General features: G+C 42.7%; 1 protein-coding gene across 7 annotated transcripts in view; it reads left to right on the top strand.

Moving 5' to 3' along the window:
- Positions 1-27,175, top strand: part of LRRC4C (leucine rich repeat containing 4C) — a 1,028,842-nt gene that overhangs the window by 790,582 nt on the left and 211,085 nt on the right. Inside the window, exon 1 of one of the 7 annotated variants that reach the window (XM_060764582.2) lies at positions 20,514-22,306. The exons of 5 other annotated variants lie outside the window; for them this stretch is intronic. The gene's annotated coding sequence lies outside the window, so the exon portion shown is untranslated. Of the gene's footprint in view, positions 1-20,513; positions 22,307-26,007; positions 26,027-27,175 lie in introns of those variants that run through there. One more of the 7 variants, XM_060764625.2, reaches the window with a different exon arrangement.

Raw genomic sequence — 27,175 nt, 5'->3', positions numbered from 1 at the left:
AGAATACTAGGATTTTTGTACTAATGTCTTATTAATAGACATTGGAATGGAAATACAAAAGTTTGACTAAGGCATCCTCATATGTAGGAATGAATACCTCCCCCCCCCCCCCCACACACACACACATACACACATACACACACAACTTTAGATCCTGAAATGTTAAGGGATATCATTTCTCACTTGAGGTTTATGTATGAAAATTGTGCTTATTTTCTTCAGAAAAGACATTTAAAAAAAATAATTCTGTACTTCTGCCATCAGAAAGAAAAGCTGTTGATAATTTCAGATTTTGAGATAAGAAATTCTCAACTTATATAAGCAAGTGAAAGCCAGAAAACAGTCATCTTAGGCCCCATCTTCACAGTCATATCATGCAAATTGAACTGTACTGAACTGGATTATATGAGTCTACATTACCATATAATCCAGTGCAATCTGCATTATAATTGCAGTGTAGATGGAGCCTTAGTATCAGTTCACAAAAACAATAGTTCAGACTTCTGTAAGAACTTATCAAAATGTGGATAAATATTTGTGATTATACAAGAGAACATTTTGACCACTTGAGAACATCCATGTGTCTAAGTGAGTGTGGAACACAATGAGATTATAAAGGGAGGAAAAATATTTTTATTTTCTTACTGTTATTTTATAATTACTTATTCATTCATTAACCCTTTTATTATTATTTTTTGTAAGTCACCCTGTACAAGATGATTTCAGGGTACATTCAGTTAAACAGCTTTAAAACAAACTAAAACAACGTGAACGCTTAAAACAATTTAGAACAATTTAGAACACTTTCAAACAGATTAGGCAATTATACTTTAAATAAGAAGATACAAGTGGCTGGAAGAAATGCTTTTGTCATTTTAAATATTTTCTCATGAGTGACAGCAAATATTCAAGCAGATATTTCCAGAAGCAAAGAAATGTTGTGTTGCCACAAGACTTGTGCAGTAGTACTCTGAGAATGGCAGTTTATTTTATCTAATAGCCATCAGAAATGTTCTTCTCTCCCTCTTTGTTTTGTTTTGTTATTCTGACATACTCTTCTGCTTTTGATTGTAATTCAACCGAATGACAGGTATAAAAGTCTCTTCCACCTCTATTTTTCTATAGGCGTGCATGTGAATGGTGGTGGTGATAATTTGTACTCAATTTTCCTCTCAAGGCAGAGGTGCAAAGTGGCTCACAACCTTAAAAATGATACAACTTCAAAACCTACAAGACATATTTATTTATTGACTATATTTATATCCCGCCTTTCCCAATCCCAAAGGGGACTCAAGGCATCTTACAGCACAGGCAATAATTCAATGCTTTAAAAACATATATATTGTTTTTAACAATATATATACAAGTAAAATAAATATTTCAATTCAAAAATTTAAAACAAAGTTAGAAAACATAAAAACATTTAAAACATTACAATTACTATTGTAAACCACGCTATCCGCAATCATACTGCAGGCCATTCCGGTAGTCATTGCACATAATTTCAAATCCATCTATTGTACTGAAAACTAACAAAAACCTGGCTTTGGAATATGGCATTTGAGGATTAAGTCAATAACCCTTGGCCACATGGAAGGATGCTGATGAATTGTGGCTGTACTGACGACTTGGCTTGTGTAATGTGATGATGATGTTTTTATTGTACTTATATTTTAATGTGTAATGATGATGCATTGTACTGTTTTATATATTACTGTATATGAACACATGTTGTGAACCGGCCTGAGTCCCTCCTTGGAGGTGAGAAGACCGGTATATAAAACTTCCAAATAAATAAATAATACTGTACAGAGAGTTGCAGAGCCCAGGGAAAGCCACCCTCTCTTGTGACCTTGTAGAGGTAAGACTTTGGCTCACAAAACCTGTCCAATATAGGCCTCCTTGGGCTTTGAGATCTTTGGTGGAGGTCCCTTAACATTCCTTTTAAATGTCTAATGGGAACTCAGGAAATTCCCTCCTTTTTTTTTGTTCTCTGGAACTCTTACCCAAGGAAGGATGGTACATTACATCCTTCCTGTCCTTCCTCCAGCAATCAAATCTGTTCTGTTCAGTCATGGTCTTGACAAATTCCCATAATTTCTTGAGAAATAGTGGCTGCTATGTAAGGGGACTTTTACTTTTCAATATTATGCTTTTAATTTAAACATGTTTTAATGCAAATTGTTTCAGTTGAATTTGTATTCTTTCTTACTAGAGATTAGTCTATATCTTTTTTCCTTGTGCAAAAGAAGAGCAGCAGCCCCAAAGAGACATTTGGCTAGCATCATCTGTTATGTTGCATTACCACTCAGTTCATTGTATAAAGTGATAGAGACAGTGTCCCTGAAATGTGACAGCACTTTGAAGCAAACCAAAAATGATAAAATGCATGTAATGATGAAAGTCATTACAAAATCTGATGATAAAGCATTGGACTTTCTACGCATCCATGAATCCTGTAACCCTTGTTCAAAAGAAGTTCTGAATTCAGTGGCAATGCCTGCTGAACACAGATCCAAAGTGTCTTTATGCTTGCTTTCCCTTTAATCACTCAGTAGTCCAAATAACTTATTATTAATATAAACTAGTGTAGTATTTCAATGAATTATTACTCAGGGAGATCAAGGTTAGATTCTTAGCTCAACCATGAAAACCTACACTGTGTGACCTTGGCAAGTCACACTCTATCAGCCTAAGAAGAAGGCAATGCTAAACCTCCGATGAATATATTTTGCCAAGCAAATTCTATGATGGGGTCACCATAAGTCACAATTGACTTGGAGGCAAATAACATATGCCTTAGAAACATGTGCTTTTGGAAAATGTCCAGAGGAGGGTGACGAAGATGATTAAAGATCTGAAATCCAGGACTATGTGAAATAGCTCAGTAGGCTAGATATATTTAGCTTTGAGAAGAAAATATTGAACAGGGATATGATATGAAATATCTAAAGAGATATCATGTAGAAGATGGAGTGAGCTTGTTTTCATCTCTCCAGAGACTTGAACTAATTCAAATTACAAAAAAAGAGATTCTACCTAAACATTAGTAAGAGTTCTACATACTGACTCACAAAGTTATGGATTGTCCTTTTTTGGAGGTTTTTAAATACAGATTGGACAGCCTTCTCTGATTAGTACTCTAGTTGTATATTTCTGCGTGGGAAATAGTTGGATTAGATTACCTATTGGGTCGTTCCCAATTATGATTCAAATTCAGTTTATGCAGGGTGAAATGCAACAGTAGTTATTTTAATTTCCTTTTTCTTTACATTTTCTCATTTATTTATTTTATCTTTATTCCTCATAAAGGCCTTTATTGTCACTTTCATGTAGAAAAACAAACACCTTTTCAAACTCCAGATTTGCTTTCCAACTGCACAGAATGTGTCCCCCTGCAGATATTAGAATAACTAGCTGTTGCTGTGGCCAACCCTCCCTCTCTCTTTCTCTCCTTTCTTTCTCTCCTTCCTACCCTCTTTTTTCTTTCCCTTCTTCTTTCTTCCTTCTCTACCTGTGTCTTTCCTCGATTCCTTTGCTCTTTGGTTCCATTCTTCCTTCCCTCCCTCTTTTTCTCTTTCATTCCTTCTCTCCTTCCTTCCCTCTCTTTCCTTCTTTCACTTTTGTATTTCCTTCTCTCCTTCCTTCTCTACCTTTCTTTCTTTCCTTCTTTCCTTCTCTCCCTCTTGCTTCCTTCCTTCTCTCCTTCCCTCTCTTTCCTTCCTTCTTTCACTTTTTTCATTTCCTTCTATCTTTCCTTCCCTCTCTACCTTTCTTTCTTACCTTCTTCCCTTCCCTCCCTCTTTCTCTTCCTTCCTTCCTTCTTTCCTTCCTTCCTTCTCTCATTCCTTCCCTCTTTCCTGCCTTCTTTCACTTTTGTATTTCCTTCTCTCCTTCGGCGGAGGGGGGTGGGGGAGGAGGAGGAGGAGCAGGGGCAGGGCGTCGGTGGGTGTGGGTGGGGCTTCGGCGGAGGGGGTGGGGAGGAGGAGCAGGGGCGGGGCATTGGTGGGTGTGGGCGGGGCTTCGGCAGAGGGGGGTGCGAGAGGAGGAGGAGCAGGCAGGGGTGGGGCATTGGTGGGTGTGGGTGGGGCTTCGGCAGAGGGGGGTGGGAGGAGGAGGAGGAGGAGTGCAGGGGCGGGGTGTTGGTGGGTGTGGGCGGGGCTTTGGTGGAGGTGGGTGGGGAGAGGAGGAGGAGGAGCAGGGGTGGGGTGTCGGTGGGTGTGGGTGGGGCTTTGGTGGAGGGGGGTGGGAGGAAGAGGAGGAGGTGTGCAGGGGCGGGGCGTTGGCGGGTGTGGGCGGGGCTTCGGCAGAGGGGGTGGGAGAAGGAGTGCAGGGGCGGGCCATCAGTGGGTGTGGGCAGGGCTTTGGCAGAGTGGGGTGGGGGAGGAGGAGGAGTGCAGGGGTGGGGCATTGGTGGGTGTGGGTGGGGCTTCGGGAGATCCTTCGGGATCCTTCAGGAGATGCTAGCGGGGTACAAATAAAGTTTAATAATAATAATAATAATTCGGCGGAGGGGGGAGGGAGGTGCAGAGGGTGCGTTGGCCGTTTGGCCATGTGTGTGCGCCGGGGACTTTGCGCCATTGCGCATGCTCGGTTGTTTTGTCCTTTTGTGAGTGTGTTGATAACAAGTTGTTCAGTATTTTGAATCGATTTCGGCATACCTTGTGGGTTGAGGTATGTGCATAGAAATTTTGTTAAATTTTAGTTGGGGGGGGGTGAGTTTTGCTGTCCTGTTGGACGCCCCTTACAGATTTATAGATATAGATGACTAGGTCTTACTGTCAGCTAACCTAGGTCCTATTTAAGGAGAAAAGCAGGGTACTGTTCCAATAAATAAATTGATAGGAAGGGAGGGAGGAACCCTTGAATATGGCATCTGGATTGAACTAAAGTTGGGATGTATGAGTGTTTGACAAGAGTTCAATAGACACAAAACAATCTATGTGTAATGTCAAAGTGTATTATCAAGAAAACATATAATGTTCTATTTACCAAAATCCCCAATACAAAGCTCAATTCAGTGGTACACAGAAATCAAAAGGAGCAACCGCTCTCAAACGTAACAGTTCTGGGTTTGGATAGGGATTCCACTGTGTATAGGCTTCAGGGATACATTCAATGAGAAAAGTCATATAAACAAAGTAAGCATAGAGTCATGAGGCTATATGTAAACTGAAGACAATGATGAAGATGAAGCACCACTCTCAAAACAATCTTCATGGAAAAGATCCAACTCAAGTCCAGTGAAAAATGGAGCACTGCTTCTCAAAAAAGTCCCAATGGCATTCAACAGGGGTGCCCGGGTATTTTTGTACCCTGTTTCGGGGAAAGCAATCCCCTTCCTCAGGAGTTGATAAATTCAGCAACTCTAGACTCTTATCTATAACAAAACATAACATCACATAGAGTAACAAGTATTTTCCAGCACAGTTACAGTAGTAAAGACAATGGATACATCAAACATATAACATATACTCACATCATGCCAGGTAGCTAATACAAAAAGTGACTCTGCTTGATGTAAATTCACACTGCGAGTAATTCTGAAGGGTCATCCACAGGTTTATAAAGAGTAATCGGTAACTTAAAGGAAACAGCTAAAATTAAGTGACTCGTTAAGTCCTTGAGGGGAAAGGGTTTTCAACTTAAAGATCCAGAACATTTCCCTTTGGGATAATAGTTCTTCCAAATTCATATGGGGTTTTGGTGTGATGCATTCCAGAGCACAAAATTTGAGAGAATTGGATGAATGTTTGTATTGTGTAAAGTGTGAATATAGGAGGGACTCCATGGATAAACATTTTATTCTAGATTTATGTTCAGAAATTCTAATTCTCAGAGGTCTTGTGGTTTTTCCAATATACCACAAACCACAGTCACATGTTAGAAGGTAGATAAGATTACTGCTGTTACAATTGGAAAAATGTTTGAGCGTGGTGCCCACTTTGTTCCTATAGTTGTGTACCTCCTTAGTTTTCCATGATTGCGGACAACATTTACAGCGTCCACAGGGGTAATGGCCTCTCAAAGTGCTTTTAGGTGTAGTAGTAGACGTGGTTAAATCTGTATGAATTAACAAGTCTCTTATATTTTTAGTACGCCTATTACCGAAAATGGGTGGTTTTTGGCAACCTGGAATATCTTGAAGAAGATGCCAGTGCTTTTTGATGATTTGGGTAATCTGTTTGGAATAGTGCGATAGTTCTTGTGTCCAAATAATTTGATTTGGGGCTTCGGCGGAGGGGGTGGGGGAGGAGGAGGAGCAGGGGCGGGGCATTGGTGGGTGTGGGCGGGGCTTCGGCGGAGGGGGTGGGGGAGGAGAAGCAGGGGCGGGGCATTGGTGAGTGTGGGTGGGGCTTTGGCGGAGGGGGGTGGGAGGAGGAGGAGGAGGAGTGCAGGGGCGGGGTGTCGGTGGGTGTGGGCGGGGCTTTGGTGGAGGTGGGTGGGGGAGGAGGAGGAGTGCAGGGGCGGGGTGTTGGTGGGTGTGGGTGGGGCTTTGGCGGAGGGGGGTGGGAGGAAGAGGAGGAGGTGTTGGTGGGTGTGGGCGGGGCTTTGGCAGAGGGGGGTGGGGGAGGAGGAGGAGTGCAGGGGTGGGGCATTGGTGGGTGTGGGTGGGGCTTCGGCAGGGGGGAGGGAGGTGCGGAGGGTGCGTTGGCCGTTTGGCCGTGTGTGCCGGGGACTTTGCGCCATTGCACATGCTCGGTTGTTTTGTCCTTTTGTGAGTGTGTTGTTATGTTGTTCAGTATTTTGAATCAATTTCGGCATACCTTGTGGGTTGAGGTATGTGCATAGAAATTTTGTTAAATTTTAGTTGGGGGGGGGGTTGAATTTTGCTGTCCTGTTGGACGCCCCTTACAGATTTATAGATATAGATGACTAGGTCTTACTGTCAGCTAACCTAGATCCTATTTAAGGAGAAAAGCAGGGTACTGTTCCAATAAATAAATTGATAGGAAGGGAAGGAGGAACCCTTGAATATGGTATCTGGATTGAACTAAAGTTGGGATGTGTGAGTGTTTGACAAGAGTTCAACAGAGTCACAGATGTCACTATTACACAGCACATAAGGTAGACATATCCAAATGGTTGCTCTTATTTGAAATCTGAGGCTCTTGGTATGCCAACTGGGCTGTACAAAACACAGGGGAACAAAGAAAATCTGGGTTTTTTGTGGGGGGGGGCAGAATTAAGTTAACAAGGAGGATCTGCAGCATTTTAGTAGTCTCTTTTCCAGGAAATAATTTTCTGTTCAGAACCAGATGACACCTGACATTACAGTTTAATAATCTGATTCAAGGGCAAGTGAGACAAGCCCCAAGGAACACATGTAGCTTCACAGTCATATCAGTGAAGCCTTCAACTTCTCCGCAAAGTTCTGGAAATAATAGGTTTCACAGACAACAATTTTAACCCTAATTACTGTAAGTTTAATGGGAGAAAGCAGGGTATGTCTTGACAGAGAATGACAAGAAAAATGCTATATAGCATTTACAAAAGCAGCTGTGAACACCTTTTAACAGAATGAATTTTAGCCAAGAAAATAGAAGCCTTCATTGAATAAGAAAACCCAGATCAGAACTGGAAAGATAAAAAATCTGTCAGTGAACTTATTAGTTGTAAAAGAGGGCATACATTAGAACTGAAAACAGTTGTTAAAAGTAGAATTATTGCCCCCAAATAGCTGCATCAAATTAATGGTTGATTGATAAGAACTTTATTTCTTTTTAAAAATTGGAATATACCAAAATGATTTTTGAAAAACTTATATTCTGAAAGGCAAGAATGCTTTAAAAAACACACAAACCACCACATGACATCTACCACCATGGGAGAAACCAAAGCTGCACAATTTATCCATTCTGGTTCAGGTTTAAAACTTAAAGCTGGGTTAAAAACCCATGCATTCTCCTAATTTTGCATTGTTGAATTAGTGTTGTTTCCTCTTTTTTCCCCCTGAGAGGGTCTTTAATACCTATGTTCCTACAGGGAGGTAGAGTCAGTGTTGTTGTAGGAGTTTGAGGGTTCAACATTTTGCTCAGCCAGGAAAATCACTGGGTGACCTTGGGCAAGTCTCTCAGCCTCAGAGGAAGGCAAAGTCAATCCCCTGCAAAACAAATCTCTAAACAAATCTTGCCATATCACCAAAAGTTGAAAAAAATGTGAAGGCCCTGAACAACAACAACATTAAAGTGGTGTGATAATACTATCTCTCCCCACCCTCTCTGTCTTATTTTTCAATTATTAGGGTCAAGCAAGTAACCACATTTTCACCTGAGGGAGTTTAGAACATAACATAGGAGATGTGTGTGTGTGTGTGTGTGTGTGTATAATGCATATACATACACACACATACAGTCACTCCTGGTGGTGCAGCAGGTAAAACTGCTGAGCTGCTGAACTTGCTGACTGAAAGGTTGGCAATTCGAATCTGAGGAGTGGGATGACCTCCTGTTGTTAGCCCCAGCTTCTGCCAACCTAGAAGTTTGAAAACATACAAATGTGAGTAGATCAATAGCTACCACTTCGGCGGGAAGGTAACAGTGCTCCATGCAGTCATGCGAGCAACATGACCTTGGAGGCATCTATGGACAATGTCAGTTCTTTGCCACCCCCCAGAGTTAGACACAACAAGACTTAATGTCAAGGGGCAACATTTTCCTTTACTATATTTTAACAATTTAATAAAAGAGAGAAATTCACAAGTAACTGCCCTACCATCTTTATAAATGCTCTAGCTATTGATTTTAAACAGACCAAATGCAGAACTATTATATTTCTTCATTTTGAAGAATTCACCAAAATTTGTGAATTGGACATATTTGTGATGGAAATAATATTATATTCAACAAAGTTCAAATAGGACAGAATGCAAAACTTAGATTTCACCATTTCTAGCTGCTAGATTTATGTTCTTCTATCAGAAATTCTTCTATCAGAAATTCTTCTCTAAGTAGTAAGGCTACTCAACATATGTAATCTGTTCTCATGAACTTTTTACATATTTTGAAGCAAGCTCTCCAGTCTGGTACAATTCAGATAGCCCAGCATAAGTACAGTGGGAATTTCAGCTCATTGGAATCACTCCCTTTCTTGGCGGAAGAAGGGATTCTTCTCCTTCTTTTGCTGAGAGAAGTGACAAAAGCCTGGCTGCACTTCTCTTGGCAGAGACACTTCTTTCTGAGAAGAGAAGAGAAGAGAAGAGAAGAGAAGAGGAATGGAAACCTAGCTGTGCTTTTCTCAGCAAATGGAAATAAACTCCTTTCTTGGTGGAGAGAGATGTATGGCTCCATACAGCCAAGCTTTCAACCAGATTTGGTACTCGGGGGGCGGGCTGCACTCCAACACATGGGGTAGCAGGTATGTGTGTGATATTTTGACCATGCAACATTTTCAGCCTTCAGAGTCAGGCTGACTGAAAGGGAAAGACTTGATCCTTAGAAAATTGTTCCTTAGAAAATTGTTCCTTAGAAAAGGGTTTCAGATTTTACACAAAAATCTGAAATCTGAAATCGACCCCTCACATAATGTGCAGACCTACTGTAGTTGTTAGGACTATTTAAATAATTACCATTCCCAAGGTTTTGGATTTCTTGCATACTCACTTTCTTACTGCATTTTTTTTTTGTTATTTGTACAGCAAACCTATCGCTGAGAAAATCTATCCATCAGATATGACTAGGATTCACAATTTTAATAGACAAATAATACACAATAAAGTATCTGACTATTGAGTGTGTCCTCTAGCGCATGGTAGATTTCCACAATGTATATGAGTTATGAACATTTTCCATTCCTGATGCAGCTTTACAGATAAGTAGCTCATCTATTTGTCTATTCTCCTGAGAGGAAGACAAATATATTATTAGCTGCATGGGCTTAATAGAAAATCCTTTGAATTGATGGGTATAACCTCCCAGGGACTTTAGACAAGGAAGGGAAGTTGGAACACAGGCAAACTTGGTATATTACATAGAAGACTTCTTACTTGTTTTCCATGTAATGTAATATGGGAAATATTTCTCATACCATCCTCAAGGAAATGCTTTTATTTTTATTAGTTTACTTCAACAAAACAATAGAGATATACATAAATATGCCACCATATATTCTGCCTTGCAAATGAACTGTCCAGAACTTTTTTCTATCAATATCAGTGTCAGTGATCCTTTAGCACAGTGGTTCTCAACCTGTGGGTCCCCAGGTGTTTTGGTCTACAACTTCCAGAAATCCCAGCCAGTTTACCAGCTGTTAGGATTTCTGGGAGTTGAAGGCCAAAAATCTGGGGACCCACAGGTTGATAACCACTGCTCAAGCAAGTGTTTTCAGTATTTATACAGAAACCCCAGGGGGTTCTAAGTTAACCAGATATATTGTTTTACAAAAATAGTGAATGGCTGCCATATCTCAATAAACATGTCTATTCCAATACTTGCATTTGCCAAGAAAATACTTGATTTTCTTGTTTCCTTATGTGTGTGTTTGTGTATCTCTATGTGTTTTTCACTAATCAAGAATTTTTTTAAAAAAACGATGGAGGGAGAATATAGAAATTGACAATACAGTAACATAAAAGCAAATATTTCCACCATAAAGTAATAAGAAGAAAAGCTCTACAAAAGCTTGTCATTTGGGGCAATAAATGAAATGTACACTTTCAACTAAATCAGAGATGGAGATGTTTCAAAATTACTTTTTCCCCTGATGGAACTGTGACAAGAAGAAAAAAGCATATTATCCCAAGGTGCTTAGATTTCCCAAGAGCTGCTATTTATATATATTATTAGTGTGTCTACAACCTCATGTCTCTATCTAGCATTATAAGACCAGGATTGCATTTTCCAGTATGTTTAGATTTCAGAATTACATCAGCTTCCAGTAAATATAGCAGCCATAGCAGTAGGTGATCCAGTATGTTCTTCCAAAGCCATGGGCTTTGTTGCCAAGAATTATGTGGAGACTTGTTGTTGTTCATTCGTTCAGTTGTCTCCGACTCTTCGTGACCTCATGGACCAGCCCACGCCAGAGCTCCCTGTCGGCCGTCATCACCCCCAGCTCCTTCAAGGTCAGTCCAGTCACTTCAAGGATACCATCCATCCATCTTGCCCTTGGTCGGACCCTCTTCCTTTTGCCTTCCACTTTCCCCAGCATAATTGTCTTCTCTAGGCTTTCCTGTCTCCTCATGATGTGGCCAAAGTACTTCAACTTTGTCTCTAGTATCCTTCCCTCCAGTGAGCAGCCGGGCTTTATTTCCTGGAGGATGGGCTGGTTGGATTTTCTCGCAGTCCAAGGCACTCTCAGAACTTTCCTCCAACACCACAGCTCAAAAGCATCGATCTTCCTTCGCTCAGCCTTCCCTAAGGTCCAGCTCTCACATTTGTAGGTTACTACAGGGAATACCATGGCTTTGACTAGGCGGATCTTTGTTGCCAGTCTGATGTCTCCACTCTTTACTATTTTATCGAGACTGGACATTGCTCTCCTCCCAAGAAGTAAGCGTCTTCTGATTTCCTGGCTACAGTCTGCATCTGCAGTAATCTTTGCACCTAGAAATACGAAGTCTGTCATGGCCTCCACATTTTCTCCCTCTATTTTCCAGTTGTCAATCATTCTTGTTGCCATAATCTTGGTTTTTTTGATGTTTAGCTGCAACCCAGCTTTTGCGCTTTCTTCTTTCACCTTGATTAGAAGGCTCCTCAGCTCCTCCTCGCTTTCGGCCATCAGAGTGGTGTCATCTGCATATCTGTGGTTGTTAATGTTTCTTCCAGCAATTTTCCCCCCATTTGCATTCATCCAGCCCTGCACATCGCATGATGTGTTCTGCATACAAGTTAAAAAGGTTGGGTGAGAGTATGCAGCCTTGCCGTACGCCTTTCCCAATCTTGAACCAGTCTGTTGTTCCGTGGTCAGTTCTTACTGTTGCGACTTGGTCCTTGTACAGATTCCTCAGGAGAGAGACAAGGTGGCTTGGTATGCCCATCCCACCAAGAACTTGCCACAATTTATTATGATCCACACAGTCAAAGGCTTTAGAGTAGTCAATGAAGCAGAAATAGATGTTTTTCTGAAACTCCCTGCCTTTCTCCATTATCCAGCGGATATTGGCAATCTGGTCTCTCGTTCCTCTGCCTTTTCTAAACCCAGCTTGAACATCTGGCAACTCTCGCTCCATGTATTGCTGGAGTCTTCCTTGCAAGATCTTGAGCATTACCTTACTGGCATGAGAAATAAGGGCCACTGTACGGAAGTTTGAGCAGTCTTTCGCATTTCCCTTTTTTGGTATGGGGATGTAAGTTGATTTTTTCCGGTCTGATGGCCATTCTTGTGTTTTCCATATTTGCTGGCATATGGCATGCATCACCTTGACAGCATCATCTTTTAAGATTTTAAACAGTTCAGCTGGGATCCCGTCGTCTCCTGCTGCCACACCGTCAAAGCTATCCTCGATATTGTTATCCTTCCTATACAGATCTTCTGTATAATCTCGCCACCTTCTCTTGATCTCTTCAGCTTCTGTTAGGTCCTTGCCATCTTTGTTTCTTATCATACCAATTTTTGCCTGAAATTTACCTCCAATGTTTCTAATTTTCTGGAAGAGGTCTCGTGTTCTTCCTATTCTGTTGTCTTCTTCCACTTCCATGCATTGCTTGTTTAAAAATAGTTCCTTGTCTCTTCTGGCTAACCTCTGGAATTGTGCATTTAACTGGGCATATCTCCCCTTATCCCTGTTTCCTTTTGCTTTCCTCCTTTCTTGGGCTACTTCCAGAGTCTCAGCAGACAACCATTTTGCCTTCTTGGTTTTCTTTTTCTTTGGGATGTACTTTGTTGCCGCCTCCTGAACAATGTCGCGGACTTCTGTCCATAGTTCTTCTGGGACTCTGTTTACTAAATCTAGTCCTTCAAATCTGTTCTTCACTTCCACTGTATATTTGCTAGGAATGTTAGTGAGATCATATCTAACTGGTCTGTGTATTTTCCCTGATCTCTTTAGTTTTATTCTAAATTGAGCAATAAGAAGTTCGTGATCTGAGCTACAGTCAGCCCCAGGTCTTGTTTTCACAGACTGGATGGATGTCCGCCACCTTTGGCTGCAAAAGATGTAGTCAATCTGATTTTGGTGTTGACCATCTGGTGAAGTCCATGTATAAAGCCGTCTTTTAGGTTGTTGGAAGAGAGTGTTTGTTATACACAGTGAGTTTTCCTGGCAAAATTCTATCAGCCTGCGTCCTGCTTCATTTTGTTCTCCCAGACCATGCTTGCCTGTGATCCCAGTTGTCATTTGACTTCCCACCTTGGCATTCCAGTCTCCTGTAATGAAAATAATGTCTCTTTTTGGTGTATTATCCAGTAGGTCCTGCAGATCCTCATAGAACTGATCTACTTCTGCTTCTTCAGCAGCTGTGGTTGGGGCGTATATTTGGATCACTGTAATGTTGAAAGGCTTTCCTTGCACTCGAATTGAGATCATTCTGTCATTTTTTGGGTTGTATCCAAACACTGCTTTAGCGAATTTCTTATTAATTATGAAGGCTACTTCATTTCTTCTATGTTCCTCTTGTCCGCAGTAGTAGATCTGGTGGTCATCTGATGTGAAGTGGCCCATTCCAGTCCATTTCAGTTCGCTGACCCCCAGAATGTCTATCTTTAGTCTTGACATCTCACCAATAACAACATCCAATTTGCCCTGGCTCATAGATCTTACATTCCAGGTTCCTATGGTGTGTTGATCTTTAGAGCATCGGATTCGTTGTTCACCTCCAGTACCGTCGGCCGCTAGCCTTCCTTTCGGCTTTGAGCTAGCTGCGTCATCACATCTGGGGCTAGTTGAACTTATCCTCTGCTCCTCCCCAGTAGCATTTTGGCCATCTTCCGACCTGGGAGTCCCATCTTCCAATGGCATACCGACATATCTCTGGTTGTACTGGTCCATTTAGTTTTCTTGGCAAGGATACTGGGGTGGTTTGCCGTTGGTGGAGACTAGAAAGACTTATGAATCTGTCTGTAACATGTTTGGTGAGGCTGTTTATCTCAATAACACCTCTTGTACGCCATACCCACCCCTGGGATATTTTGAAGAAGAAGAAACGAACATAATATTTAAATAAATTTCAATTGTCATGTGAAGTTTCCCTTTGGGAAACCTATACCCTTTAGTAATTTAGCCTTTAGTAATATTAGGTCAATGGCAACATCAAAAGATGAAGTGGATTCTAGAGATGAATAATATAGCCAATGGGTATTTTTTTTAAAGGGAAAACATGCTTCTTTGCTTTGAACTTTCCAAAATAACAAAAATGCTTTTCTGAAAGTTTTTATAAGTCTCATTTAAATCTGAAATGTAGATATAGCATGACTCTGGATTCAGTCTCATATTCAACTTTGCCAAAAATATACATTTTGGGAAAATTTAATATTGCTGTAATTTACATTAAAGTGTAAATTTCTAACTAGTTCTAGACTATATGTGCTCAAAAATAGAGATAATATACTCAGTGAAACAGATATGATTAAACACATATCAGAACTCTAATATGCTGAGACTAAGGCTTTAATTTCCACTTTTAAATTTTATTATTTTAAATATGGCTATTATAATTTATCAACTCAAAAACTTCAGAGTGAAATGACTAGTCTCTCAGATCATCACTTCAAAGCAATTTCATTTGTGACAGTTTAAACTAACCACAAACCCTCTGAAAGGGAAAAGGGGGATTTTGGTATCTACGCTATAAAATACCTAAAATGGCCATTTTAAAACTTTTAGATTAAACTCAAATGGACTTTCCAAAGTTAAATAATGTCCATTTCATGGCTCCGCAGTTCCAGACTATGTGAAGAGTCTTCATGTACTTTAAAGATGATTCACACTGGCATTTTATGCTGCAATGTGTGCAGGAAGAATTGGACAAAATATGTTAATGTCCCACATGAACACACAAAGAGCAGGATAGGATATACAATGATGACATCAGTACTAAGATTTGTAGGGTTCCTCTGGAGGTTTCAGCATTTCTGTAACCATTGTGCATCCAGCTTGGGTGTGTAGAGGATTTGCCAGATGGTTATCTAATCTTACCTCTTCACTTTGAAGTGGGATAGACAGAGTGGGATAGACAGAGTTCCCTGTCCCTCCTGAACAGGCACTAAGGTCTTGCTGATGACTACAAGAAGGCTTCATCTGTTGCAGAGCATTGTTGTCCAATCGGCACGTTCACTATAAACACAATTCACATTGATTCCCTGAGAGATCATAACCTTTAAGCAATTCTTTCTTGTACTAGGAAAAGCCCCACATTTGCTTAAGTTAGAAATCCTTTGCCACCTCCCTGACACTCTTGTTTTTCCCCTGTTCTTTCCAACCCAACTGCTTTTCACATTTCTTGCCTACTGATTTTTCTCCTTCCACTTCACAGTTGCCCTTCAGCCTCTTCTTCCCCTCAGTCTCCTCTCCCCATCTATAAAGCAGTAGGATTTTAATTTTTTTTTCTTTTCCCTTCATTTTCTCCTTGAACTGCTTAAAGAATTCAGGGCCCTGCAGAAGGAAGCAGCACATGGAACTATGCAGAAGTTTAGTATTAGATAGTTTTATATTTAGGGAAGATTGGAGCCATCTTTTCTTTAAAGAAGCTACTAGAAGTTACAGACAGATTTTAATTAAAATTAATTAAAATGTTTTTAGACAGAACTTCTTTTAAGATTTCCTTAGTTTCAATATCATGTTTCTGGTGGCTATGGGCCCTTCCACGCTTCCCCTATATCCCAGTATTTGATCACAAGTTATCTGCTAATCCCAGAATATCTGGCAGTGGAGACTCACATATTCCACAAGTACAAAACTTTATTACAGTCACTGACCATCACAAAGCAGGGCAAAAGCGCCCTGGAAAGAGAAGTACAGCTCCCCAGTGAAGCAGTTATTAAAAAGCATATTAGAAAACAGTTAAAAATTACAGTTTAAAAACACAGGTCAATGGAATAGGTATGGAACCGGGGTGGGGGGGGGGGAGACTGATAACAGGGGTCAAAATACAGGGTGAAGGCACTAAAGGGAATGGGAGGCACACAATGCAAGTCTAGTAGCATTTCAGCTGTAACATGTTGCTCTAACTACATTCTCAACAGGGTGTTGCCTTGTAGTGCTAGAGTCCGAAAGCAGCAGGGTGGAATATTTTTTGCTCACATATTCCAGTTTAAAGCAGATAATCTGGGGTCAAATCCTGGGATATAGGGCTGTGTGGAAGGGTCCTAAGTTTTTTGGAGTTATGATGAAGATAGACACAAATAAAAATGACACCAACAAAGAAGTCCAATGCTACTAAGACAGATTTAAACCATGATTTTCCCCTTTCAGTCTTAGCATTTTTCATAGAATCATAACATTGGAAAAGGCTATGCAGGAATGTACAAAGTACTTTTGACAGCTGGCCTTCTAGCCTCTGTTTATAAACCTCCAGAGAAGCATACTCCACCACACTCCAAGGCTGCATATTCCACTGTCCAACAACACTTACCATCTGAGAGTTCTTCCTAATGGTTCTAATCTTTGTGAAATGTTTTACAGTAAAGCCACATCTTTGATATCTGTTCTGTAATGAAGGAGTACTCTCTTTCATCCCAAATTTCTCTGTGCATTTTTGTAATATTTAAAAAAATGATAAAAAATTAAAATGAATAAACCTCCAAGCAGTGCAAGACAACAAATACTGCAAAAAAAGTCATATGATTTTATGTCATCTCTACAAACATGTGACAGTTAGCTATCCAGTAGAAAGACCTTCTACAGTGATATGTTCTTCACATTCCTTCTACAAATCTTCAAAGCAGCTCCGTCTTCTCTCAGGAGAGATGATTTTAGGGGAATACTATTTTCCCAAGGATGTTTAGGATTATTTCCTGGATCTTGCAAAGATAATTGCCAAAAGATTGTGCAACAAAAATAATTCAGAGACAAAGGAACTTGAATCCCATTTGGGAGAAATGTGCAATATAAATAAATGAAATAAATAAAATAAAATGTGTGCCCATGACAATTGCCTGGTGTGCATAAAGATTCAGGATTGAGTTCCTGCTTATGTACTGATAATTCATTGAGTGGGGGATTGAGAATAATAGTGTTTCAAATATTTTAATGCAACATTAATTATTTTATCATGAGGATAATGATGCTGATGAGAAGTAACATTGAAAACTACTGATGAAGAAGAAAACAATTAGTCAGAAGCCTGCTAACACAATACACCAATGGTAACACTGTTTACAGGGATGCATATTCCTGCTCAGTCACTTCTGAGCAGACTAGGACCCAGCCTCTATTGTTATTTCTGTTTAGAGTAAATCCATTGAATTAATGGGATTTATCTATGTGTTGACATGCCAATTACTGGTCCATACTAGCTGGAACTAACCAAAAGGATGACAGCCGGTATCTCCTATACATCACTTACTGTACACTGGTTTTTCCCACATACTGCCAACTCCTAGATTTCGTTAGAATTTGTCCTGCTCATTTTGAGAACTTATCAAAACCCACACATTTCTTCAAAAAAAAATTAACAAATCACAAACAGGCATGGATGAAATTGCAGTGCTTTCAACCATCCCAGCTGTTACTAGGGATGAAATAAATTTCAAGATTGTTCAGATCGTTAGATTCTCCAAACCTCTCAGGAGATCTTGAGATCAAACTTCATGGAACATAGAGTTGGAAGAGACCTCGTGGGCCATGCAGTCCAATCCCCTGCCAAGAAGCAGCAAAACTGCATTCAAATCACCCCTGACAGATGGCCATCCAGCCTCACTTTAAAAGTTTCCAAAAAAAGGAGCCTCCACCACACTCTGGGACAGAGTGTTTCACTGCTGAACAGCTCTCACAGTTAGGAAGTTCTTCTCAATGTTCAGATGGAATCTCTTCCTGTAGTTTGAAGCCATTGTTCCACGTCCTAGTCTTCAGAACAGAAGAAAACAAGTCTGCTCCCTCCTCCCTATGACTTCCTCTCACATATTTATACATGGCTATCATGCCTCCTCTTAGACTTCTCTTCTTCAGGCCAAACATGCCCAGCTCTTTAAGCCACTCCTCATAGGGCTTGTTCTCCAGACCCTTGATCATTTTAGTCATCCTCCTCTGGACACCTTCCAGCTTGTCAACATCTCCCTTCAATTGTGGTGCCCAGAATTGGACACAATATTCCAGGTGTGGTCTAACTAAAGCAGAATAGAGGGGTAGCATGTCTTCCCTGGATCTAGGCACTAAACTCCTATTGGCTTTTTAAGCTGCCGCATGACATTGTTGGCTCATGTTTAACTTGTTGTCCATGAGGAGTTCAAGATCTTTTTCACACATATTTCTGTCGAGCCAGGCATCCCCCATTCTGTATCTTTGCATTTTATTTTTTTTTCTGCCTATTCATTAATTAAATATCAGTCTTCAGAGGTTTCTGTTGAGTGTTAATTTATTTTTGTGAAGCTTGCAAGGTTGGTATGACCACTCATACTGGCTGTAGGATTCCTAGGCAATAGTCTCAAAAGTAAATTTTGGAAATGCTGCTGCTGAGGTGGAGATGATACAACCAGTGAGAATGACTTTGAGATGTCTTTTTTGAAATGACAATGCTTTGTGTATGCTCTGGGATTAGGCCCTGGGTTTCCTTTTGAGAATTCTTTTTTTAAACTTTCTGTAATATTTTCAATCTATAGATGATTGAATTTATAGATGAAGAATCCATGGATATGGAAAGCTTAATTTCCACTGAATAAAGTGACCTATGGATGTGAGAGATGGACCATAAGGAAGGCTGAATGAAGGAAGGAAGGTAGACACTGTGGTGCTGGAAGAAAATTCTGAGAGTGCCTTGGACCGCGAGACAATCAAACCAGTCCATACTCAAGGAAATAAAGCCGAACTACTCACTGAAGGGAAGTATGTTAGAGTCAAAGATGAAGTACTTTGGCCATGCAATAAGAAGACAGGAAAGCTTGGAGAAGATAATGATGCTAGGGAAAATGGAAGGAAAAGGGAAGAGGGGCTGACCAAGGGCAAGATGGATGGATGTTATCCTTGGGAGTGACTGGCTTGACCTTGAAGGAGCTGGGGGTGGCCACGGCTGACAGGGAGCTCTGGCGTGGACTGGTCCATCAGGTCACGAAGAGTCAGAAGTGATGGAACGAATAAACAACAACAACATGGTATCCGCATGGCAACCCACCCCAGTATTCTTGCCATGAAAACTAAATGGTCAGATAATGATGCTGGGGAAAATTGATGGAAAAAGGAAGAGAGGCCGACCAAGGGCAAGATGGGTGGATGTCATCCTTGGGAGTGACTGGCTTGATTTTGAAGGAGCTGGGGTGGGCACGGTCTACAGGTAGCTCTGGTGTGGGCTAGTCCATGAGGTCACGAAGAGTTGGAAGCCACTGAATGAATAAACAACAAAAAAGTGTCTGACTTCCTATGAAAAGATGCTTAGGATCAAACTTGCTAGGATGTGAAAGAGGAGTTCCTACTAAAGCCAACCATGCTTAATCAAATTATCCCCAGACTCTGCTTTTCCAGGTGTTTTGGACTTCAACTTCCAGCAGCCTTCGCGACATGAGCCAATGGACAGAGCTTGTGGCAGCTGGAGTCCAAAACACCTGGAGGAACAGAGTGTGGCAATCGCTGCTTTATTATCTCCCTTTTCCTTTGGCTCCTTTTCTCCTTGCCTAATTCGAAAACAACTGCAGGAACGCTTTGAAGAGAATGGGGTTTCACATTTTTTCCCCTCAAGACGCGCTTAAGTGTGGGCGCGCACGTGTATGGCGGCTCTTTACGCATCTCCCTTCCCAATTCCTCCTCGTTTCCCCCCATCTCAAGGGTCCTGAGGTAAAGCTACTCGGGCTGTTCCCCAGCAGTCCGCCGGGTGGCAGCAGCGTCCCACCGCAGGAGCGCATCCTCCTCCTCCTCCTATTCCCTGCGCCTCTCTCTCTCTCCCTCTCCCTCCCCCCCCTTTCCACGCCAAGTGTTAATGCAATTGACCAATCAGTGCTGGGATGATGGGAGGTAATTGGGTAATTGCATTTTGCTGATCACAAGGGGGGGGGGGGGAGAGGAGTGACCTGGAAGGGCTGGAAGTGTAGGCATAGAAAGGGAAAAGAGCATAGGTCAAAACGCCCCCCCCCCCCCACTGTGTGACTCTTGAGGTATATGCACTGCAGAAAGATTAAGTCATACAGGAGTAGTGGCCTGAAATTGGGCTTTTCGTGTATACATATTTATTTATTTCTCACCTCTCCCCCTTCACCAAAAAAAAAAAAAAAGGCGGGAGGAGGAAGAATTCCAAAAGCTTCGGGCGGCAGAAAAAAAGGGGGGGGGATTGCCGCCGCGCGCCAAAAAGGAACGAGTGAGAGAAGCGGCGCGCGGCCGGGGAATGTGCCATCGCGGAGGGGGGGGGGGGGGGAGAGGAGAAGGCGAGAGAGAGGAGGAAGCTGCTATGTGAAGGGAGGAAGAAGAGGGGAGCTCCCTCACTCATCCCCACCCCAGCAGAGTGGAGTGTCCAACTTGTGGCTCTGACACCGACCCAGAGAGCTCTGTAGGAGGGAGACGGCTGGAGGCGCAGCCTTGCGCGAGAGAAGGCAAAGCAAGGGCTGACGGCTCCGCGTCCCCTTCTCCACAGCAGCCTCCTCGGCGCTGACGCCCCCGTGCTTGATATATTTATCTGAAGGGCGCCCAGTGCCCGCGCGCGCGCCTGCCTTGTGAGGGAGAGGGAGAGGGAGCGAGCGTGAGCTTAGCGCCGACGTTTCCTCCTCCTTCCTTCCCTCTCTCTCTCTCTCTCCTTCCGCGGATCCCCGAGAACAAGTTTCTCGGCGCCTGGGCGCACGAGCGAGGCCGCGGAGATGGAGAGGCGGGCGAGCGGGGAAGCCCACGGCCGGTGAAACCCGAGCCCCCTCCTTCGCACCCAGGGAGAGCGGCCTGACATCGTTTGGAGGCCGGCGCCAAGGAAAGGGAGGGGAGGCGCCGAAGAGAAGGTTCTGAAACGCCACCCACTCGCGCCCGTGGGCTGCGCTTCCCTCCCCTCCCCTCCCCTCCCCTCCCCTCTCAGTGATGGATTGGTTCTTGACAGCTGGTGGGAATCTTGATTTTCTCCCCCTTCCGCCTCCCCGAAGAAGCATCTCACGACGCCGCCGCCGCCGCCATCCCCACCTTCAGCTGCGAATCTCTCCTTCGCCTTCCCAGTGAGAGAATTGCAGGGGAGTTGTGGGAGGCAAGGCGAAGGAGGGCTCTCATCAAACGCAGAGTTTGCCTTGCCAGGAGGCGAAGAGCACCGCGGCCGCGTTCTCCTTTCGCCGGATGAAATCAAACATCCGATTGCGCACTGGGTTGTGATTGGAAATCTAATCAGATCCTTGAAGCCACACAAGGGGGGAGCGCAAAGGAACCCTGTGGGGGGGGGGGGAGAGGGGGAAGGTTCAGGAAAGAGTATCCTAAAGTTGGAGGTTGAAAGGGGGGATTTATTGTGGAAAGCAACGCTCTTTCCGCTGGAAGGAGGAGGGGGAGCTCCCCCCTCCCAAAAGAAGAGAGAGGCGGCGATGGGAACCCCCGATGTAACGTGGAAGCAGCACATGGGCCGGAGAAATGATGGTGCAGCGAAGCAGAGGCGACCCGGAGTGCTTCGCCTGAGCAGAGCTGGATCTTAGCACGAGGCAAATCGCTTTGAAACGGGAAGAAACCGCGGCCGGATTATGGAAACGGAATCCTAAAGCCAAGGGGAGGATTGAAAGGCGAGGGAATCGGGCGCTTGAATGAAAACTTTCTCGGCGGGGGAAGACTGACTTCCCTTGGCACCTGCCCTCCTGACCATCGATTGCTTCCTTCTTTCTCCTCAGTGGGGAAATCGACCTCTCCTCTCCTCTCCTCTCCAAGAAGTTGATCCGCGCCAGGACTTTGGAAGGCAGCCTCGTCCTTCTTTTTCAGTGGAAGGAGGGTCGGGTGAGAGAAGGCGAAGGGGGAGAGAGGCGAAGTGCCGCGGAAATTGGGAAGGGGGATTTGTCGTGGAGTCGAGTGGAGCCCCTCTGGACTGAACTAGATGGGAAATCGCAGATGGATATTGCACCTCCTGGCATTTTTTCCTCCGGTCAAATTGGATTTGTCCCTGAAATGATGTAGTTTGGCCCTCCGCGCTCTTTTCCGTTTTTCCCCCCTCCTTCGGTTTCCCCCCTTTTTTCTTCCCTTCCTCCCTCCCCTGTCCCTAGCTTTACGCCTCCCTCCTCCTTCCTTTGGGATTTCGTGCTGGATATTTTTTCTCCTCCTTCTTCGGGGCGATTTTCGACCACCGTAAGTGCCATTTTCGCTTGACTTCTTTCCTGGCGTCTGGTGACATCCAACGCAGGCGGCGGGAAGGCGCGCGGTTCTTTGATGTATTCCTTATTTGTTGGGAATTTGTGCGTGTGGGCCCTTCCACACAGCCCTCTATCCCAGAATATCAAGGCAGAACATCCCACAATATCTGCTTTGAACTGGGTTATATGGCTGTGTGGATTCAGGGCCCTTCCACACAGCTCTTTTTCCAAAAATATCAAGGCAGAACATCCCACAGTATCTGTTTTGAACTGGGTTATATGGCTGTGTGGGTCAAGGCCCTTCCACACAGCCTTCTATCCCAGAATATCAAGGCAGAACATCCCACAGTATCTCCTTTGAACCGGGTTATATGTCTTTGTGGACTCAGGGCCCTCTATCCCCAAATATCAAGGCAGAACATCTCACAGTATCGCCTTTGAACCGGGTTATATGGCTGTGTGGACTCAGGGACCTTCCACACAGCCCTCTAACCCAGAATATCAAGGCAGAACACCCCACAATATCTGCTTTGAACTGAGGACCCTTCCACACAGCCCTATATTTCAGAATACCGAGGCAGAAAAACCCACATTATCTTTAGTGTGAATTCAGATAACCCAGTTCAAAGCAGATATTCTAATGTTTTTGCCTTGATATTCTAGGATATAGATCTGTGTGGAAGGGCCCCAAGTTATCTGAGTCCACTGCCATATGTTCCAGTTCAAAGCAGAAAATGTGGGATTTTATTCAGCTGTCTGGAAGGGACCTGAGTCCACACTATCATATATCCCACTTCAAAGCAGAACATGTGGGATTTTATTCAGCTATGTGGAGGGAGCTTGTGTTGGAGGGGAGAGGTGCCACTCGATCCTAGCCTAGGCGAGATCAGAGGACTGGGCCTTTGAAGCTGGGGGCGGGGTGGGGGTTGCAAGGAAAGCGGGGAGGGCAGGAGCGTTGCCTCCAACATTGCAGGTAGCTTATCCTTGGGCTATCCAGCCTGTCTTCCCGATTGTTCTGTAGCAGCCAAAGACTCTGCCTTGGAGGAAACCCCTGCAGTGTGTGTGAGAGATGGTGTGCTGCTTGCTTTAGATACTTGGCCTAAGGAGTTTGGTGCTCATAGTACAGTCTACATGTGTGTGCCTGGGAATTTGGGGGGGGGGGGGGGGGCAAGAGAAGGATTAATAGTTAATAATCATAGACCCCTTCCACGTAGCTGAAAAAACCCACATTTCCTGCTTTGAACTGGAATATATGGCAGTGTGGACTCAGATAACCCACTTCAAAGTAGATATTGTGGGATTTTCTGCTTTGATATTCTGAGATATAGGGCTGTATGGAAGGGCCCTCAGATAACCCAGGGACATATAACCCACAATATCATGGCAGAAAATCTCACAATTTCTGTATTGAAGTGGGTTATCTCAGTCCACACTGCCATATATTCCAGTTCAAAGCAGAAAACATGGGATCTTATTCAGCTGTATGGAAAGGGCCTCAGATAATGTGGGATTTTTCACACTCAGATAATGTGGGATTTTCTGCTTTGATATTCTGGGATATAGGGCTGTGTGGAAGGGCCCACAGATTCCATCTAAATATCATCCTCTAAACATACTTGCCAGGACTAGGTGTTAGATTAATGTAGGCATTGACGTGAAGTCCTGTCTTTGATGGTTGGTACCTTTAGCGTCTCATGGCTAGAAAAGGCATTGGATGAGAGTATCTCTCCTAGCAGGTCAGAGAAGGGATGAGATGAGGCTGCTGCCCCACAATTTACAAGCTGCCCCAAGGCGTACAACAACCCCTGGCACCATTCCTTTTGCTGGGGCTTGACAGGTAAATCCCTCGCCAGCTCCCTAAGGGCATGTCATCTTTGGCAGCAGTTATGAGAAAGAGATAAACTGCATCCATCAGCAGCGGTGTTGCTAACTCATGGTGGTGGTCATGCTGTTAGTACAACTCTTAATGGTTTGTAACTCATCTAGCTCGATGTCACAAAGCATCATGCTCAGAAGACCCTTTGAATTCAGTAGTTCCCAGCTGCCAAGGATTAGGGCTGATTACATGTAATAATAATAATAATAATAATAATAAACCATTGGGTTGCTGTGAGTTTTCCAGGCTGTATGGCCATGTTCCAGATGCATTCTCTTCTGATGTTTCACCCACATCTATGGCAAGCATCATCAGAGTTTGTGAGGTCTGTTGGAAACTAGGAAAATGGGGTTTATATATCTGAGGAATGTCCAGTGTGGGAGAAAGAACTCTTCTCTGTTTGAGGCAAGTGTGAATGCTGCAATTGAACACCTTGATTAGCATTGAATAGCCTTGAAGCTTCAAGGCTTGGCTGCTTCATGCCTGGGGGAATCCTTTGTTGGGAGGTGATTAACTGCCCCTGATTGTTTTTTGTCAGATTCTGGCCATGAAAGCCTTCGACAACACAATACACCATTGTGTTCAAAGGACTTGATTCCAAATATGTATGTCCAAGACTGCATATTGAGTATATGCCAATGCAAGAAGAAAGGCCCTGAAGTGTGGCCATTTCACAGAAAAGAGGTGATTCAGAAAGGCTTACATGTTAAGTTGGACACCCAGGAGGTTGATGGTTAGCTACTGTGCCCACTTCACTACCTTGGCTTTCTCTTTCAAAAGAATAAGATCTCATCTCAGTAGTGAAGGAGGGTGTAACTCTTCAAAATGGAACAAGATAAATTAGATGGATAGAGGATCATGGAAGTAATGTATGGCTTGGGGTGATTTCTTCTGTGATACTTTCTTCCCCCCTCCCCCCGCCCGCCAATTAATTGCGGCTTCCTGATAAACCCTTTTCACATGAACATTCTTGTGACATAAAAACCTAAATTTGCAAACTTAGCAAATCAGGAAGACATTAAACAACTATAACAACACATTTGGTAAAAGGGGAGCTTGCAAATTAGTGGGGGCCCATCCACACAGCCATATAACCCAGAATGTCAAGGTAGAAATCCTACAATATCTGCTTCGAACTGGGTTATTTGAGTCCACACTGCCATATATTCAAGTGCAAAGCAGAGAATGTGAGATTTTATTCAGCTGTGTGGAAGGGGCCAGGCATGTAGTAATCATTGTAACTGTTTTGGAGGGTGGACAATTTCATTGAGTTTGCTTCTTTTTTTATCCTATGGAGAACTGATTCTAAGTTGTTTGTTTGCATAAATAAACATCTGGTAGCATAAATATTTTCAAGATACATTTCAGTGTTCCAGCTATGGAGAAGGGTTACTAGTGCATTTGCTCCTTTTAAAAAGGCATCTCATTGCTTTGGGTGAAGGGTCATGCCCCTTAAGCATTAATTATGTGAAAAGCGGTCGATCTTTGACCTAACGTCCAAAGGTTTCTGTGGGACTCAGTGTACTCATACACAAAAAGCCTGATTCTGCCATGTTTTCAACAGATGTCCAATAAAAATACTACTTATACTTATAATAATTCTTTAGGTTAGATCAGTGCAAGAAATCAGCATTCTTATTAGTCTCAGATTTTTTTTTTCATGTTGGAACATCTACTGACTAACAGTTTTATCAAGCTGTGAAGCAAGTCCTCCACTGCCTCCCCTGTATTTGTGCCAAATGGGCCCCTGCATATTTGTATCACAAATCTCTGCCCTGCTGTGAACTTCTTGTGCATCAGCACGAATAGTGGAATAGAGATGGAGCTGGTGCAAAATCGGTGTGTATGCATGTATAATGATTTATCACAGGATGAGTGAGTTGTGATCCCATAAATCCGAGATCATTAAGGAAAGCCATCCTGATATTTGAGAGGAATGTATTGCTATTACCATTCCATTCTGTTCCAGGGATGCTGCAGTGATACTTAAGCACTCAAATGCCACCAGTGGAGTGTATGTGTTGTGGCAAGCTAGGGATTCAAAAAGAATAAAGCTCAGTGCTGTGTAGAGTTATGGTGGTGGATGTGTACTTTCAGAGGTGTTAAATCCAGTTAGTGTATTAGCTAAAACCATGTGGACTAGGCAGGAATGCAACACTCTGTCTTGTAATGGGAGGACTTTGGCTTCCAAGTCTGTATAGCAACACTACCTAAAATATTCTAAGGAACCTTTGCCCCTCTTTTTTATTTTGTATGAGCAACACTAGTTCCATAAACACTTGGGAGGAAATTTTATCTGGATGACTTTGTTTTCTATTGCTTGTATCAGAATATAAGTGTAACATTCATCAACATCTGATTATTAGCCAATATGCCTTCCTACTTTTTTCCCCAGCAGAAAAGGGTAAGCTATTCTGTAATTACAACAAGCAGCTAAGAAAAGTGACAGCCTGCAGCATGTAAATAGAGAACAATTTTGTGTATAAAAATGCACAAGTTGCCAGTGAAAAGGAGCAAGCATTGCCTCTAAAAATTGTTTATCATTTTTTCTTGAGAGGATAAAAAAGTATTTAATCTAAAAATGGAAATAATACTTAGCAGTCTGATAATCAGTGAGGGAAAACATGCCTCAAATGTAATAATTTCATATTTGTACAGACTGCATGAACTTCCTTTTAGGGAGAAGTTCAGCTTTTTCTTGGTTCTGTTTCAAAAGCCAGTGAAAGTGTTAGAACATTTACATAGTTGTTTGGTGTATATGCATTTTCAATCAAGAGCATTTTAATGTGTTTTATATAAGCATGTAGTACAGCAACATTTCTAAAGGTCCTTGCCAGCTTTGTAGCGGGGGGGGGGGGGGGGGGTTTAGCAAATCATGAAGAGTATTCATAACACAAAATAATTTAAATAGTATGGTTCATTCTATATTTTATATAGACTTAATTAAATCAATTTAATTTTTGCTTCTCATAGACTTAGCATGGGGAT

Source organism: Anolis sagrei, chromosome 1, assembly GCF_037176765.1.
Source record: "Anolis sagrei isolate rAnoSag1 chromosome 1, rAnoSag1.mat, whole genome shotgun sequence".
NCBI lineage: Eukaryota > Metazoa > Chordata > Lepidosauria > Squamata > Dactyloidae > Anolis > Anolis sagrei.
This window is presented reverse-complemented; position numbering and strand designations above follow the sequence as displayed.